Source organism: Prorops nasuta, unplaced genomic scaffold (genome assembly GCF_024137725.1).
Source record: "Prorops nasuta isolate Cenicafe-Biocafe unplaced genomic scaffold, Cenicafe_Pnas_1.2 PNAS00005, whole genome shotgun sequence".
NCBI classification, from domain to species: domain Eukaryota; kingdom Metazoa; phylum Arthropoda; class Insecta; order Hymenoptera; family Bethylidae; genus Prorops; species Prorops nasuta.
This window is the reverse complement of record NW_027116802.1, coordinates 4,346,057-4,364,294: the sequence shown is the minus strand read 5'-3', so window position 1 is coordinate 4,364,294 and position 18,238 is coordinate 4,346,057. Positions and strand designations below refer to the sequence as shown.

The 18,238-nt window shown below is 40.0% G+C and overlaps 1 protein-coding gene across 1 annotated transcript in view; it reads left to right on the top strand.

Annotated features, from left to right (window-relative positions):
- The first annotated feature begins 2,688 nt into the window (after positions 1-2,688).
- Positions 2,689-18,238, top strand: part of LOC136773921 (prolyl 4-hydroxylase subunit alpha-2-like) — a 51,409-nt gene continuing 35,859 nt past the window's right edge. Inside the window, exon 1 of the mRNA XM_066727894.1 lies at positions 2,689-3,021. The gene's annotated coding sequence lies outside the window, so the exon portion shown is untranslated. The remainder of the gene's footprint in view (positions 3,022-18,238) is intronic.

Below are 18,238 nucleotides of genomic sequence, written 5' to 3'. Positions count from 1 at the left end.
GCAATCGCTTCATTGGATCTGCGGGGCCTCGTTTAATTTAACGACCTCGGTAGCCGGATTGATAATACGCTGAGGATTCTACGCTGTTCCCGCGTTTTCTTCCGAGTCTTCTGCTCCGAATTCATCATCCTCCCGTGCACGGGCTGCAATTTGCACGTTTGTTCCACCTAGCGAAATTGGTCATTTCAAGGTCGTTAGGAACGGAAATGCGGTCAGTTTCACGTTATAGAATCCAATTTTCCTACTGGGAGTCTTAATAATTCGCCGAGAGGACCGTAGTTTTCCTCTGGATTTTTCACTGTTTTCTTCCTCGAATCCGTATCGTCCCTTAAACTGAGTATAGTTTGTAAATCCGGCGCAGGTAACTGCATTCGTTATTTTGACGTCATTAAGACGAGAGATTCAATCATTTTAACGTCACGGGGATAAATTTCCCTCCTGGGAATGTTAATAACGCGCCGAGGATCTTAGTGTTCCCGTACACTCTTTCCAGTTTTCCAGTCCGAATCCATCATCCCCTAAACGGAGTATAATGCGCTACTATATTCCAGGTGATAAAATTCGTCATTATGACGTCATAAGAAAGAACTTTGTCCTATAGGAATGTTAATAACACGCTGAGGATTTTAGTGTTTCCGCCTACTTTTCCAAGTCTTCCACTTTGAATACGTCATCTTCCAAACGGAGTGGGAGCAGTATAATGCTTAAATATCTAGTCCCGAAGCAAAACTGGGTATTTTCGCGTCATTGAAACAACAAATCCAATCTTTGTATCTCTTTTGGACCAATTTTGTTGCTATAGCAATAGACTGTGACAATAAAAAATCTAGCTTTGTCGTGCAGCACTTTTTCGAGCGTTCCAATCGGGATCCATCAACCTCTAAACAGAATATAAAGCTTAAATCTATATTCTCTGTAACAAAGGGTTACCTTAACGTCATTAAAACCAGAAATCCAGTCTTTCTATCTGATAGAGAACAATTTGGTACTAAAAATATTCTAAAACACTGCAAATTCAAGCGTATACATATATATATATATTACCTGTGCAACGCTCTTCCGAGAGTTTCAATCCGGATCCATCATCCCCTATATACAGAGTATAATGCCTCGATCTATTCTCCGTAACAAAACTGATTACCTTAACGTCATTAAAACCAGAGAAATTCAGTCTTTTTGCACATGACGGAGGACAATTTGATCCTAAAAACATTCTAAACCACTGAAAACTCTAGCGCTCCCTTGCAGCACTCTTTAGAGCGTTCCACTGGAAATCCATCGACGTTTAAACCGAATCTAATGCTTAACGCTATTCCCCGTAACAAAGCTGGTTGCTTTAACGTGGTTAAAAGCAGAAATTCAGTCTTTTTACATGATATAGGCCAATTTAGCCGTGGAGATATTGCAAAACAGTGAAAAATCTAGCCTTCCCTCGCAGCGCTCTTCCCATTGTGTGTTCCAATCCGAATCCATCATCCCCTATACGGAGTATAATGCTAAAATCTATGTGGTGTAATCTGGAACAAATATTTGTCGGCTCCTTCCGTCCCACCGCGTCTCGTCTCTGCAGCGGACTTCCGAGCGTGTTTGCGAAAACTCTTAAGCGAGCATTTGTTTCGACCAAACGTCGCAGAGTGACTCGGAGATCTTGAAAAACTTTCGCGTTAATCCCACGAGACGTAAACTCCGTCGTTCTCCTCCAACGTAGGAGGATTTCCGCTTCCGTCAACTTTTCGGCGAGTAGGAAGTTTTCGTCGGTAGCGGCTTAGTTTGGGTATAAATCGAGTGGCTTTTCTAGCAAAAAAAGATAGATAGCATCTATAGCGTTGCAACTTTCCTTGCGAAACGATGATGAAGAGGAGAATTCGCTATAAATCTTAGTCCCCGTGTATGTTGGATATGTCGAGCGTGCGCTAACCTTTAGCGAGCTCCTGTCGAACGTCACTTATTTTGCGCAACTTCCAATCCTTTATACATGTACACGCATACACACATAAATATACAATGCAATACCCGTCCGCGGTTGAGAGAAGATTCCGCGTGTGTAGGATTCTCGCTAGGTTGACCTTGAACCCGATATACGCTCTGCAATTATTGTAACCGCAGAGGGGGGAGGGGGGAGGGGAGAGTTTTCGCAATGGGGTAGCGAGAAACGTCGAAGGAACGATTGGAGGAAACTTTCGTCGAGAGAGAGAGAGAGAGAGAGAGAGAGAGAGAAAAGCTCGCGGTGGGGAAGAGAATGAGGGGTGGAGAGGGGGGAGGGGGGACCTGTCGAGTACAGTGGAGTAGGATAGAAAAGTTCTAATGAAAAAGATCGCAAACTGGAGGAGCAGGAATGCAGGAATGGTACGCCGGAGAATTGTACAGAATTAAAGAGAATTTCGAAGGGTCGATTAAGAAGAATTTATATAGTTATAAACTGGTGGGAGGGGGGGGGGGGGTGATGTGGAAAAGTGTATATAATAATAATATATTACGGTAGACGAAGGTCGTTCGGGTTTTAAGAGAGTCGAGAAGATTTGGATTTTCTATATTAGAGTACATATATATAGGTGTGTGTGTGTGTGTGTGTGTGGAGGTAAGGGGAGGGGAGAAGTAGAAGTTTTAGCGCGTCGCACTCGGGTGGTGGTGGCGGTGACGGTGGTGGGGATGCGCGTCGCGTCGTGTAACAGGGAGACGCGTGTCGCTCGGTGCTACTATACCGGGAGACGTGTGTGCGGGTGGTCGGCGTGGGGTTTGGGATTCGCCTCGTCGAGCGTCGTTCCTCGCTCGCTTCGAAGCCGAACGACGGCTCCGGCTCCACCACTCGGTCGCCGCCGCCGCGCCACGCCGCTCCGCAGTTCCAGTTCGTACAGTGGCAGAGTGGCATCCGGTCTCTCGTCTCTCTCCACTCGGAACTCCGCTCCTCCGCCACTTTGGATTTCGGAACTAATTCGGAACTCAGTCGGCTGCCGGAGCTCGTGGCGCTTTCCACGCGCATTCCAGCTTCGTTACTCTCGTGATATTCACGGGACTTCCCAGGTAAGTGGCTCGTTGCGTTTCTCTTATAATCCTACTCGAAGCGTGGAGCGAGGGAGAAAAATTCTTGGAGGATCAGCTGATGGATTCGTGTGTCGAGAGTCGAGAGGTTATTTTATCAACGCTGGACTGCCTCTCGCATGACGTCAATTGGCTCGTTGAACTTTCCTGGAATCGTGTGGCAGTTGACACAATTAGGTTTAGTGGAGCATTGGTTAAAGTTAGTCGAGCGACTCGCACGTTTCGAATGAGAAATAAAGAGGTGATAAGCCAGAGTTTTTTTCTTGCGGAGGAATGTGGCAGTTGAGCGGAGATTCGGATCAACGTGGCTGTCACTCTCTTCGAGTGTCGAACGTTCTTTATATATGTGTGTGTGGGAGAGCAGAGGGAGCACGCGTGTTTGTGTGGAAATGTGCGGAAGATGCGCGTTGGAAGAAAGAGTGAAAGTTATACGTGGGGTCAAATTCCAGCGGTCCTTTCGGGTCGAGCTGATCCTCGCCACTTGGTATACTGTATGGGAGAGTATGGTGGTGGTGGTGGGGGGGGGGGGGGGTGATCGTCCCATAGAGTCGTTGATCCCTGGAAAGCGTGCGATTGTCTCCCTCCTTCTCTTACCAATAATCATCCAATGATGACTTGACGAGGATGCTCTATAAATTTCTCATTCGATTGTCAGTGTTTCCGAACGTGATACATGATCGTACTTTCGCGTTCGACTTTTTATATCGTTTCTCGAACAATATATATATATATATATATTATATAAAATAGAAGATGCAAGTATAATAGGCACGGTAAATGGAAGGAAAAGTGATTGAATGCTCGAGTCGAAGGAATCAGACGAGAGACTTGTACGTTTTGCAACTATCGACGATTCGATTGTGGACCTTCTCTTATCAATAATGATCCAATGATGACTCCACGAGGACGCTCTATAAATTTCTCATTCGCTTGTCACTCTTTCCAACTACGACGCGCGATCGAACTTTCTCGTTCAGCTGTATATTTCATCTCTCGGAGAATCTATATATATATATATATGTAGGTATTACATAAAATAGAAGGTGCGGGTATAATAGACTTTAAAATAAGAAAAAGTAGTTAGACGCTCGAGACGGAAGAAGACGAGAGGCTTGCGTGTTTTGGAGCTACCAGCAATTTCATTGTGTCTATCCTCTTATCAGCAATGATCCAATAATTATCGAGTGATGACTCTGCACAAGGATACTCTATAATTTTTTCATTCATTTATCATTATTTTCGACCAAGGCATAATCGAAATTTCGCGTTCCGATGCATATTTGACCTGCCAGGGAATTTATATATATATAAAGTAGAAGTTGTGCTGGTATAATGGGCATTAAAATGGGGAAAAATTTATTCGATTGTGCCCCCATCCTTTTATCAGTAATGATCCAATAATCGTACAATGATAGCTCTGCAAGGATGATCTATAAATTTTTCATTCACTTATCACTGTTTCCAGCCAACGCGTGATCCAATTTTCGCATTCAGCTTTAAATTTTATATCCCGGAGAATCTATTTGCGTTATGTATGTAATATATATATATATATATATATTATATAAAATAGAAGGAGCCGGTATAATTAGCAGTAAACCAAAGGAAACGTGATTGGTTGCACGAATTGTAGGAAGACGAGAGCCTCGCAGGTTGTAAAACTATTGACGATCCTACTGTCCCCATTCTTCTCTTACCAACGATGATCCACTGAAGACTATCCACAAAGATGCTCTATAAATTTCTCATTCGCTTTGTTACTGTTTCCAACCAACGCATGATCGAACTTTTGCATTCAGCTTTATATTTGGTCTCTGGAGAATCTCCACATGTACATGAAGAGAATTAAAAAGCTATTATCACAAAAAATATTTTCTTAATATATAAGGACTGATTTAATTCTTTACTTTTCTTGAAACGTTCGCAATCTTCTTGAACTATTCTTAGATGCTCTTGACTCAAATAAATTATGATTAATTTAGTCAATATTGATTATTTTCAATCAGATATTTATTTAGTACCAAAAGATTTATTGATTCACTTAATTTATACCTCTTTTTGATTAATATCAGCTAATATATTTTCGCATATATATATATATAAAACAGGAAGTAGAAAGTGTGCAGGAAAATAGACATTAAATAAGGAAACAGTGATTGGCTGCTCGAGTTGAAGAGAGATAGAAGAAGCGTGGGTTGTAAAGCTATTGACAAATTAACAGTCTTCAAATTTCTCTTACCAATGATGATCCAATGATGACTCCGCAAAGACGCCGTATATCATTTTCTCATTCATCTTGTTACTGTTTTAATTTCTCATTCACCTTATTACTGTTTCCAACCAACGCGCGAATTTTCGAACTGTCGTATTTTGTTATATATACGATCTCTGGAAAATCTTTACGTTTATATATATATATATATTAGGGTGGTCGTTAAAAAAAAATTTTTTGACGGATCCCCAAAAACCACTAGTATTTGATGAGAAAGTACAGTGGTTGAAACCTGTGGCCTGACAAATGATGGAAACACGTACCTCATTGCGATCAAATATAATTTTTGAAGAATTTTACAGTTTTTCGCAGATAACTCATTAAATATTCGATTTTATAAAAAGATGCATATAACCTTTTCTCTGCAGAATTAAATTCTACATAATAAAGGTTCTATACATTTTTCTTCTAGAATGCATACTAATCGAGATATTTCTGAAAAATCGATCCTCTTGTTCGTTTATACACATTATATTGATATGTTTATATGAATAATTATTTTTAGTTTACCGTACAATTAACATATTTTATTAAATTAAGAGAAATAAAATGTGTAACTACAGCGAAATAAGAATAACTACTCATATGAGCATATGTCAATATAATGTGTATAAACGAAAAAGAGGATCGATTTTTCAGCAATATCTCGATTAGTATGCATTCTAGAAGAAAAATGTATACAACCTTTATTATGTAGAATTTAATTCTTCAGAGAAAAGGTTATATGCATCTTTTCATAGAATCGAATATTTAATGAGTTATCTGCGAAAAACTGTAAAATTTTTCGAAAATTGTATTTGATCGCATTGAGGCACGTGTTTCCATCATTTGTCAGGCCACAAGTTTCAACCACTGTAGTTTCTCATCAAATACTAGTGGTTTTTGGGGATCCGTCAAAAAATTTTTTTGTAACGACCACCCTAATATATATATATATATATATATATATAATTGGAGGAATGCAGGTAAATAGGCATTAAAATGGAGGAAAAAAGATTCGATGTTTGAGTCGAAAAAAGACGAAAAGTTCGCGGGTCGTAAAACTATAGACAATTCCATTGTCTCCATCCTTCTCTTACCAAAGATGATTCAATGACGATTCCACAAAGATACTCTATAAATGTCTCATTCGCTTTGTTACTGTTTCGAACCAACGCATGTTCGAGCTATCGTATTCTATTTTATATGTGGTCTCAGGAGAATCTTCACATTCATATATATATATATATATATAAAATAGAAGGCGTGCAGGAAAATAGGCATTAGAGTGGGGGAAAAAACGACAGAGGATGCTCGTGTGTCGAAAGAAGACGAGAAACTCGCGGGTGGTAAAAGTTTTGACGATTCCATTGTCACCATCCTTCTCTTACCAATGATGATCGAATGATGACTCCACAAAGATGCTCTATAAATTTCTCATTCACTTGTCACTATTTCCGGCCTGCGATGCATGTTCGAACTTTGGTATTCAGTTTTATATTTGGTCTCTGGAGAATCTCTACGTATACACACACCCGCACACACATACATGTATAAAGTATAAAAAAATAGAGGTGTGCAGGTATAATAGGCATTAAAATGGGGAAAAAGTGATTCGGTGCTCGAGCCGAAGGAAGACGAGACGAGAGGCTCTAGCACGTTCTGAAACTATCGGCGATTCAGCCGGGGTGCTCGATAAAAGTTTAGAGCTTTGGGATTCGGTGAGGCGGTGGAACATCTTTGCGCGCAGTAAAAAAACTCTTCTGTGTTTTACGTCGGCCGGTATGACGCTCCGCGCGCGCGATAGCGAGAATCGCAATTCAGACTTAGCAGATCCTTTTACGGTCGGCGTGCAATCTAACTCCGATAGTCGCGACAGAGGTCACGGGGTCAAAAGCACCATTGAAAATCGCGCTTTTAACGAGGTCAGGTCTCTTCCGAGTCGTCCGTCACGTAAATCCCCCCAATCGGATCTTTGTCATTGTTATTATTTTTCTTGGACTTTCCAATGCCGTTGTTGCGTACTGTACATATACTATATATATATATATATACACTGGTGCATGCGGAGGAGAAACACGTGGGCTTCTTCGTGACTCTCCTAAGACGATAGCGAAGGTCATAGATCGCTCGATGATCCACGGCCTGCAACCGTTCACATTTCTTTTTATTTCCACGACTCTACATTTTTTGTCTTATATACACAGAGTCTATATACTATTATAGGATATATGTGTGTGTGTGAGTGCACTGTACACCTACAGTCCTTATAAAGCCACGCTCGATGCACGATTCCGCTCCAACTATTTAGAAATTCGCGTTTGATTTACTGCCAGCGAACGAACGAGTAGCATCAATGACTGGATCAACGATTGCGCCATTTCGTTTCATAATATTTCAGCGCAATTTTAAGCTATATCGAATAAACGAGTATATATTCTTTTTCCGTTTTATTTATGTATACTATATAAATAATTTCTCCGTATTTTCGAGATTTTGTTTTTACAGAGAGGAATATTATAGTGGAATCTATTCAATTTTAATGACACACGATCGCAGCTTTTTTAACATTATTCATTTGAAGATAATGCGGGTACAAAGTGTACCAATTTGTGCCATTTTTCCGTATATAAATTGGAGAGCAGTTTTATTGGATAAGAGGGTGATATGGAATGGGAATTTAAATGTATCTGTTGCTCTCTGATCCTTGAATTCCCATAATTAGGAATTAACGTGCGTGTAGGTATAATACAAGTATTGATATTTCGTCAATTCTTATTCAAGTGTAAAATTTGCTAGATCTAATAGCTCGATGATATCCAGTTTGTGTGGATAAAATTAAGGGAATTTGTTGGCGTAACGTTAGAGGAAGATCTAATTGGAAAAATTGGGATAAACGCGTATAAGGTTTAAGTGGGAAATCTGGTGGATTGTAAAAAGTATTGAAAATGTTAGATGGAATACTTATTGACATCTAGTTTGTCGATAAAATTAAGGGAATTTGTGTGTGTAAAGTTAGAAGATCAAATTGGAAAAAAGGGATAAACGTGTAGAAGTAGGTTTAAGTGGGAAATCTCGTAGATTGTTGAAGCATTGAAATTTGTTAGATCGAGTACTTATTGACGTCTCGTTTGAGTGGATAAAATTATAGGAATTTGTGTGTGTAAAATTAGAAGAAGATGTAATTGGACAAAAATGGAAATAAACGTGATAAAGTTTAAATGGAACATCTCGTGGATCGTTGAAGTATTGAAATTGCTAGACCGAATAGAGCTTAGCGAAGTCTAATCGATGGAGGTGAAATTAAAGGGTTTAGGTGTGTAATAGTTGGAAGGAGAGTTGATTGGAAAAAATAGGGATAAACGTGTATAAGGTTTAAGTAAGAGAGATCTCATGGATTGTTAAAGTATTGAAATTGCTAGATCGAATAGCTTAGTGAAATCCAGTTTATGGATAATTTCAAGAGAATTAGTGTGTGTGTAGATTTAGAAGGAGATTTAATTGGAAAAAGTAGGGATTAATGTATATGTCAGGTACAAAGCTTAAGTGAGAAATGTTATAGATTGTCAAGTATTGAATTTGTCAGATTGAATAACTTAGTAAAAAGCTATTTATAAACTAATTTGACGGAATTCAGATATGGGAATATGAGCAAAACAGGGCCACGATCAGATATCGACGATTCTCGTATATATATAATAAATAAAATGATGAAAAATATGTACCACTCTAATCAATGTTTTTCGTTAGAAAGTTTTATATTTATTGAAAATGTAGCCTGTTCATTTTAGTCGCGCGCGCGCACGCGCTCTTTCTTTTTGAAAAAAGAAAAAAATTTATATTAACCTCTGTTTGCCCCATGTTTCTCTCCATGTAGTAATTTGACGGAGAATTAATTGGACAATTAGGGATCAATATGTATAAGCATTTAAATGATAAAAATGTAGAGTGTGGATGAGAAATCTCACGAATTATTGAAACTTTCAAATCGAATAACTTAGTAATACTTCTGTTTATGGGCAAAAGAAGGAAATTTATGTATGTACTATTTAAAAGAATAACTGCTTGAAAGATTTATGGATAAATGTATAAAAGTGTAAGTAGTAAACTATCTAATAAGGGCTTAAGCAAGAAGTCTCGTCTACTATTACAATATTGAAACTGCAAGTTGAATAACTTAATAATACCCAGTTAATATAGGGAAATGAAAAAATTTATGTATGTAGTATTTAGAAGGAGAACTGATTAATAAAGTTATGGAGATAAATATATACAAGTATAAGTAGTGAAATGTTTAAATTTTAAGTGAGAAGCTTCATTAATTGTTGAACTATTTGAGCTGGCAGATAAAATAGCTTATGAAAACTCGGTTTTCGGGATATATTAAGGGATTCCACGTATATAACATTTATAAACAGAATTAATTGACAAAATTAGAATTGAGCTTATATAAACTAACAAAATAAAATATAAGATTTAACCTGGGAGAAATCGCGTAGAGTGTTGAAGTATTAAAAGAAACAGATGAAATATTTTAATAAAACTCCATTTTTGGAATAAATGAAGGGAACTCGTGCATATAATATTTATAAGCAAAGTTGGTTGAAAAAGCTAGGAACAAGCGTAATATACAAAGTTCAGCAAAATGTACAATAAGATTAAAACCGGGAGAAATTTCATGGATTGTTGAAGTATTGATACTGGTAAATGAAATAGTTGAAAAACTCCCCATATACGGGAAGAATTGAGGGAATCCACGTAAACAATATTCATAAGCAGAATCCATTGAAAAAATGAGGAATAAACGATACATCTATATACAAGTTAGGAAAATGTATACATATAAGAAGGTTTAAGCCAGGAGAAATCTCATGGATTGTTGAAGTAGCGAAGCAGACAGGCAGGCAGATGAAATAGCTTAGTAAAATGCAGTTTATGGATGAAACGAAGAGAGTGGAGGTATACAGTAGTTAAGAAGGAGAGGTGTAGCATTGGAAGGTAGAGATTTTTCAGCTCATTGACCGAGACACGTTTGTTCGCATATGCGGAGCCGATGGCCTATAAAAGTTTGCTCGGTCCGTTGTCGTATCAGCAAACTCCGATGATTCTCCGCACTCGAGCAACTTCCGCATGCCCCGAGCGCAATTTCAATTCGGTTCCATCCTCCATTTACCATTCTCCGTAGCGAAGGACCGATTCTCCAATATGATTGCCCGCAAGAAATAATTATCACTAGGAATTTTCTTCGCTAGTTTCCAACAAAACTAATTAACCTATTGTTCCGCACGGTCCACCAACTTGCGTATATGCCTCAGCCTTTTATCTCGAAATTCTCGTCCGCTTTTTAATATCGCACGAATGTCCAGTTGTATATACATATATATATATATATATATATGTGTATATAGATATATAGTGCACAGGGCACGATTTCAAGCATTAATTATACGCACGAGCGTTGCTCACCGATTATTCCGTGCACAACGTTTGGTCCGTAAAATTTAGCGAATCAATTTTGTCGATTGAAGTAGTAATGATTCCTCATTGATTAATTAGCGCCTGAAAGGAAGGCGAGAAAATGGTGATAAATGGAATATTATTAATGGCGCAGTTGCGCGGGGAGCGAAAGAGGATTTGGCCGGCTCGAAACTCCTAATGCAGGCTGCTCGCTGGCGCGAGGCATAGGCGTGCGCACGCACGTACGCACGTACACACACACACACAAACACTCGGTGAATCCTGGGAAGGTTAATCTAACGGTTGCCATATGTCAACATCCGACGCAGGACCCTTCCAGATGAGGCATTGCTCGACTACTGTAGCTACCGTGAACGTTCTCCTGTTATACCGCTTGTCTGCGCCTGGGAAATCAATTTCTATCAATTTTCCATATGCAAACGCAATTTGCTGTCGGAATCACATTGCTTATCCAGCACTTGGCAGCCTGGCAACTCGCAATTTCCAAGATGCCGTAGAGCGAACAACCGCGTACAAGGCGTGGATCACACCCCCCCCCCCCCCCCCACCCCTCCTACTCCCTTTTTGCAAATCTCTTGCTCAAACTCGGATAGATCGGAGAGCGAGCAAATCCTCTCTCTCTCTCCTCTACACAGTTTCTATTCCCAACTATTTTTCAAACTCGAATAATTATCTGCCGAACGCTCAAGGGCAATGGCGTGAGTCGAATACTACAAGAAGCCCGATGTGTTTACTCGTCACACATGGCTCTGCCGACTGAAAGTAAATTAGCCTTACCGCTTTCCCCCCCCCCCCCCCCCTCACCACCACAGATGTGCCTCCCCGACAACTTTCTACGAGAAAACGCTCTCGTTCAAAACATCGCTCCTTCTTCTCTCTTCGTCCAAATCTAAGAGACGGTGTGCACGTAAACATACGATCAATAGCTTATAAACAATGTACTCGAATGGCTGCAGAGCAGAAAACGATCAACGGCTAAATTCTAAAAGATCAAACTGATTCAAGAGTAACTCGAGGCTTTTTCTGCCTCGTTGATTACACTTTGAAAAGGATCCCGAATAAAATATCGGTCCGTGCGATTGTGGAATGTGCAGGGAGACGCGACGTATGATGGTATTTTGTAGCGCGAAATTCGGGCTATTTTTTAGACGATTGTTGGCGAAGTACCGCGCGGTAACGTAGGTCCGAAATGGATTTGGAAATAGCAGGTTTATCTGGATGGGGGGAGCGGCTGGGGGACAATGAGGGGGGAAAGCTCGTAGCTGAGCAACGAGAGTTCTTTGGGAGAAAGGCAAAGACTCGTCTTTCGGTACACGCCGGGATAGTGGGTATACATTGACCAGGCAAAAGCTCTTATTGTCTTGCTGAACGTAGAATGGTGTTTGCACCGAATTCTGTACTATGTATAGTCATATCGCTGTGTAGCCAGAGTATGTACATGGACAATGTAGTCGTGCGTAGCCATAGCTGTCCAAGGATTATTGGGCGAGTGTAATCCTCGTCACCACACAAACAAATCTCTCGGCCCGACTAAACACGGGAAGAGCTTTTGAGCATGTAGCGTTCATAAGGGATTAAGAGAGTGATGGAGCAAAATTGAAGTACCTTGCAAAAGCGGAGAAAAAACAAAAGAATGAGAATGTTAGAAACGTAATACGTTTTAAAAGTATAGCAAATGCTATAATACGGGGCAGAGCGAGCTTTATAAATATGCAAATATATAAGTTTCTGTTATTTTCAGACCAGACACATTTCAAAACAGGTTGTACGAAGAGGTCGCTCGAAATATTGGAAATACGAGAGTTCCAACGGTCGAATTAACTATTCGATATATCCAAGATATACATATATATATATATATATATATATATATATAGTATTATATGGAAAAAGGATCTTCTATAAGAAATTGGATATGTATTTTGATAATTGTCACCTGTATCCGGTTCCCAATAATGCCATTATTGGAGCCAATACAATCAGTTTGGGTCCTTTGCATAGATGGGTTAAAATAGCTTGGAAATAATTGTCCGGTTCCCAAAGGATCTCCAATTAAACGGTAATAGATATAGTCGTTTGTTGCATTCGGAAAAATTTGCCGTTAAACGGGGAAGCTTGGTTAAAAATCAACGTTTTTTTTATTTATTATTGGTTTGATTGGCGAGTGTGGTTGACCCGGGGAGAGAGGTGGTGGCGAATCAACCATGACACTTTTGCCACAAAAGGACGCTTCCACAAAGCGACGCGCTAACACCACTGCTCTCTGCTGTCGTTTTGCAAATATTTCATTTTGTAAATATGCGCTTTGTTGTCTGTGTGCTTATGGTAGACCAGGAAGCTTTTGCTAGATTGCTAGATTGTTTATGTGGGGTAACACGTGGGTGATGACGGTTTTTGTGTCTAATGGAGGAAGAGCTGCTCTGCTCGCTCTGGCAGATGCAAGCGAATGGGCGATGTTGCCGGCTGATAGCAAAACTCGAGATTTCTCGATGAATGTCGGTCGACCAGACGCTTCCGGTCCTCTGATAATACCTCGGGTGGGGGGGGGGGGGGGGTGGAAGCTTTTCTGATAATTTTTTTTTATTTTTCTTTATTTTCTTTTTTTTTTTGAGACCCACCACGAACACATTTAGCCCGGAGCGATTGATTATGAAAATCTCATTGTTGCAGGGCATAAATCGGTAATTGATAGCACGAGCCTTTCGCTCTTTCGACCGATGATGGGCTTTGTCCTGCTTTTCCCTCTTTCCTCAGCTTTCACCCCCTCCATTTCTCGTAAAATGAAATATATTACTCGTAACGTTTCCCGTTTTTAAATAATTATTTCCTCGCTAACAAGAGTAACTCAATAAAAGCGCAGCTGATATTTTACCGATATTTTCATTTCACGTCAGATTTGAATTATACGCTTTAAACGAAAATAGATAATGAATGGAGCTTTTCAGAAGCGTATTTCTATATGTGATGTTACATGTATGCACGAGCAAGTAAACGCATCTCTTTATCCCGTACGTTACATATAGTACGTATAATTTTCATCCAACTGCTGGTATAAGTATGCTTTCGGATGTTCTCTCCCGGCGTGCTCTTGGTCATGGTAATAAGCTGCGTTTCTTTGTGCTAGTATACTATACAATGTATATACAGGGTGTCCCATCGATTTTTGCCAAACTGATGATTCGTGTAGAGCGAGTAATTTGAAGGATAAAATTCTTATGACATTTTTCTATTCGACCTTTAATTAAAAAGTTATTAAGGATTAAAGATTCTTTCATTCGAGGCTTCCAATTGGCTGATCCTGTGAATTTTTTATTTATCGATATTGCTCGTGCACCATTTGCTCTAATACAATGTGTTTCAAAGTATGAGGAATTTTTAATCATTGAATTAAGTTTTTTGTCAAGAACTTTGGAGAAATGAAACGTTACCAGCATTTTATTCTTTGAACCCTTCGCTCTATGGTATATATATATATATATATATATATATATATATACATATATAAACTTATCGGTCTCGCATAAGTTAATCGGACACCTTGTATACTTCTAGAGAGAATCGGTAGTACACGCTTAGGTGCACTAACGTATTGAATATGTATTGAGACTTGAGCTTGGCAGTGCAACGTTTTTCATCCTTGTCTTTGGCTACTGCTTTGTCAGGGCGCGATTTCTCGCACCATCTCACTTCCGCCATTTCACTAACGAGTAGATAAGAATCCGTCAGAATTTATCATTTTCCCCATTAATTCATTGTTAATGTCGAAAAGTAATTATTAGCTTCAAAGTTGCAATCTGAGTGAAAATTAACGTTAAGGTATATATTAATATGAAAGAGTTGCGTTGTTTGATTTAATTTTGTGCAAAAAGTGTATGGTGAGATTTCTGTAAAAAATACTCATTACTCGATGCACGAGGCTTCCATTGATATTTATTGACTTAACGAGGATGGGGTCTAATATGATACTCTGATGCACTTTAAATTATATAAATTAATATTCTTTGGTTATTACGATACTCGAACTTGATTCCGTATCGATAGACGGTGACAAGTTACATTTCTTTCACTTCTTTATGGACTCTACCTATTTTAAAAGCATAAAAATAAATGAGTGTGGTATTGCTAAAAGAAAATGAAGATAAAAAAATGTAATATGTGTGTACAAACACATTAATAACAATTTATGTAATTACAACTGTATATTATAAATTTGCTCGAACGACACTCTGTATTTACAGATTAATGACAAAGGTACTCTTCTTCTTCTTTATAAACACTGTGTACTGCAGAGGTATAAAAATAGAGTACGAGGGTAAGCTCCGTTACAAAAGTATAAACAAAAGTAAAAAATGTTGCTATGTACAAGAGACATTAATTAACACGTTGTTTTTAGCAAAATGGATAATTTGAAATTTTGCAAAACGAGTGCTTTGAAATTAATTAATAATTTAGTATATTGTGTCGCGACTGGAAGATATTTTGAAACTAGCCGAGATTCTTCCACAGAGGCAACAGTGGAAGCACCACTGGAGCTACACCAAACACACCGTTAGTTGGCGTTTGTAGCGTGAAATAATATTAACATTAGTTGCATAATTTTCTATACCTATTTAGCAGAGTTATTTTGACAGTGTGCGCGTAACTCTCCCAATAAGCGAGAGTTTGGCTACCGCAATGGGGACAGATTGCGAGAAGATTCGTGTTTTCACGCTGGCTCTTTCAAAGAATTTCTCTGCGGTCGGCGAGAAACGCTTTATTCGAGTCCCTCGCGAACGATTAACCTCGTAATCGAGCTTGGCGTCGGGAAATCTTCGTAATTCTCGCAATTCGTTACCGAAACGTACGTTCTCTCCAGTAGTTTACTATATCTATATAAAGGTATATATATACCCCCTTTTTTTTGACTACTCCCCTTGAGATGCAAATCGTCGTCGTTTATCATTAGACAGGCAAAACTTTGCCACTCATTGTTATAGGACTGCGTGAAAATTGTAGCCCCGTCGTCGCGAGTACCACTGCTCTTCATAGAAATCCTAATGAATAGGCGGCTTTTTATTCAGCTCTGCGCGCCAGAAATTAAGTAAATTCGATTCGTGCAACTGGCACATTTCATGATTACCGCCAACTTTGGCAATTTCTACGTAGGCTCTATACATATAGGTAGGGTGCTTGAAAAGTGTCATGTATATACATCCGAGTTAGTTAACATTAATTAGATTGTGTTTGGCAATAAGCTGGCTTTCCTGCAGTGACTCTGCACACCCTGCTGTGTTTATAAACACTGCGAGTCTGGATTCTCGCGAGAGCGCGCTAGGGTTGAATTTTTCCCCCCTCCCCTCCATCAAAAGCGAGCTCGCGGAATCTTAGGTAGTTGCGTCAGCGCCAGGCCACATTTGCCTGTATATTTGGCTCGCGAGAGAGAGAGAGAGAGACGCCAGCACAGTTTCGCCCTGAAGAGTGGTCGGGTAATGGCAGCACTGAGCGAGAATGCGCGCCGTTTCACCGACACTTTCCAGCCCCGTGCACGCTCGCCTTTTGTTCGACTCTGCGACGCGATAACGCGCATTGTCTCCGCGCTCGTGTAATAAACACTCACTTTTTTGTCATCCTTCCCCCCCCCAACACACGTTTATATTTATTAATACGGGACACACATACGCGAGAGCCCGGGCAGATGCACGCGACAAGCTTTCTCGTTCGATGGGCCACTATTTTACTGCGTGCAGGGACCAAGCCATCGCGGAAACAGCCAGCCATGCATTATTCATGCTTCGAGTCACGACGACGACGACGACGACGACGACGACGACGACGACTCTCAACCTGCTCCACCAACACTACGGTAATAGCTACACCTACTACCAGACTTCCCAATCATTCATAGTTGTGCGTTTCCTTCGTCACCATATCCCCAACTTCGTTCCGTCCGGGAGAGCCTGCAGACGACGAAAATAGTTGCAGTCTTTAATAGAAATTATACTAGCGTTGAGCGAACTTTGGTGGTGGAACGTAGGCCCAACAATGTTGCCAAGTTTCTCCTCGATAGCACGCTCCAGCGTGTATACAGTTACCAGTAGAATGGAATCTTGGCTCCTTCCATGAATTCGACGGTTGTTCGCTACAGTCTATCGCGTCCAGTCGACAGTCACTAATTTCCAAAGAATCTCGAGGTTTGTTTACGTTGGCGCGTGTCGTCGAACAAACTTTTCAGATCACGATGAAATGCGCGTTTGCTTACCCGTCGGACACGTGACGAAAACACGCAAGTTTTTTCCTTCGTTTAACCAGTAAGCAAGACTCGTTCGGCCGTTTCAACACTTTTTTTTTTACTAGCTGTTTATGAATTCGACAGTCGTATCTCGAATTTAGTTGGCTTTCCAGTAATTTTTGAAGAATACAAGGGAATGTTTACTATCGTCGTGTTGTGGATGAAACTTTTCGGATCTCTCGATGAAATACACGTTTATAGTTGTCTGCTGGACACGTGGCGAAAACTTCGAAGTTTTTTCCTTCGTCTACTCTCTTGCTTTAACTAGCAAGCGCGAGACTCATTCGGCTGTTTCAGCACGTTTTTTCACTCTGTCTGTGGATAATTCGACGGTCGTATCTCGAGTCCAGTTTGCTTTTCCAATAAATTTCAAAGAGTCAGAGGGATGTTTACTATTACGTCGTGTTGTCGATGAAACTTTTCGGATCTCTCGATGAGATACACGTTTAGTCGTCCGTTGGACACGTGGCGAAAATTTACATGTTTTGCGTTTTCCTCGTGCTACAAACACTTTGCGCGATAGAGCCATCCGACTCTTTTCAGCGCGCTCGCGCGCTTTCTTCGCTCTATGAATTCGACTGGTTTTCGCTACGCAGTCTGTCGCGTCCTGTTGACTCTCCACGAAATTCCGAAGAATGGAAATGAATGTTTACCATTATCGTATTTCCATCGGGTGCGTGACGAAAACTCACGAGTGACTTTTTCTTCCACGTCTTTTTCCTCCATTTCAGTTTACGCGGAAGAGATCCGTACAGTTCTTCTTTCCAGCACGCTATTTTCACTCTATTATGAATTCAATGATTCTTCGCCACAGTATCTCGCGTCTAATTGACTTTCCACGAATTTCCAAAGAATGTCGTTCAATGTTTACCATTATCGTGTATTGCTCCAAGTAACTTGGAAGATCTCGATGAAATATAAATGCACAATTGTGTACATTGAACACGCGTGGCAAAATCCTACAAGTTTTTTCTTCCACGTATTTTTCTTCGGATCAATTTACGCTGCAGAAAATTCGTTCAATTCTTTCCAACGCGCTTACTCGCTCTATTTATGAATTCAATGGTTCTTCGCTACAGTGTCTCGAGTGCGATTGACCTTCTACGAATTTCCTTGAATGCGTTTACTATTACGGTGTATTGCTCGAAAAAAGTTCGAAGATCTCGATGAAATACACATATACACAGTTGTGTATATTGAAC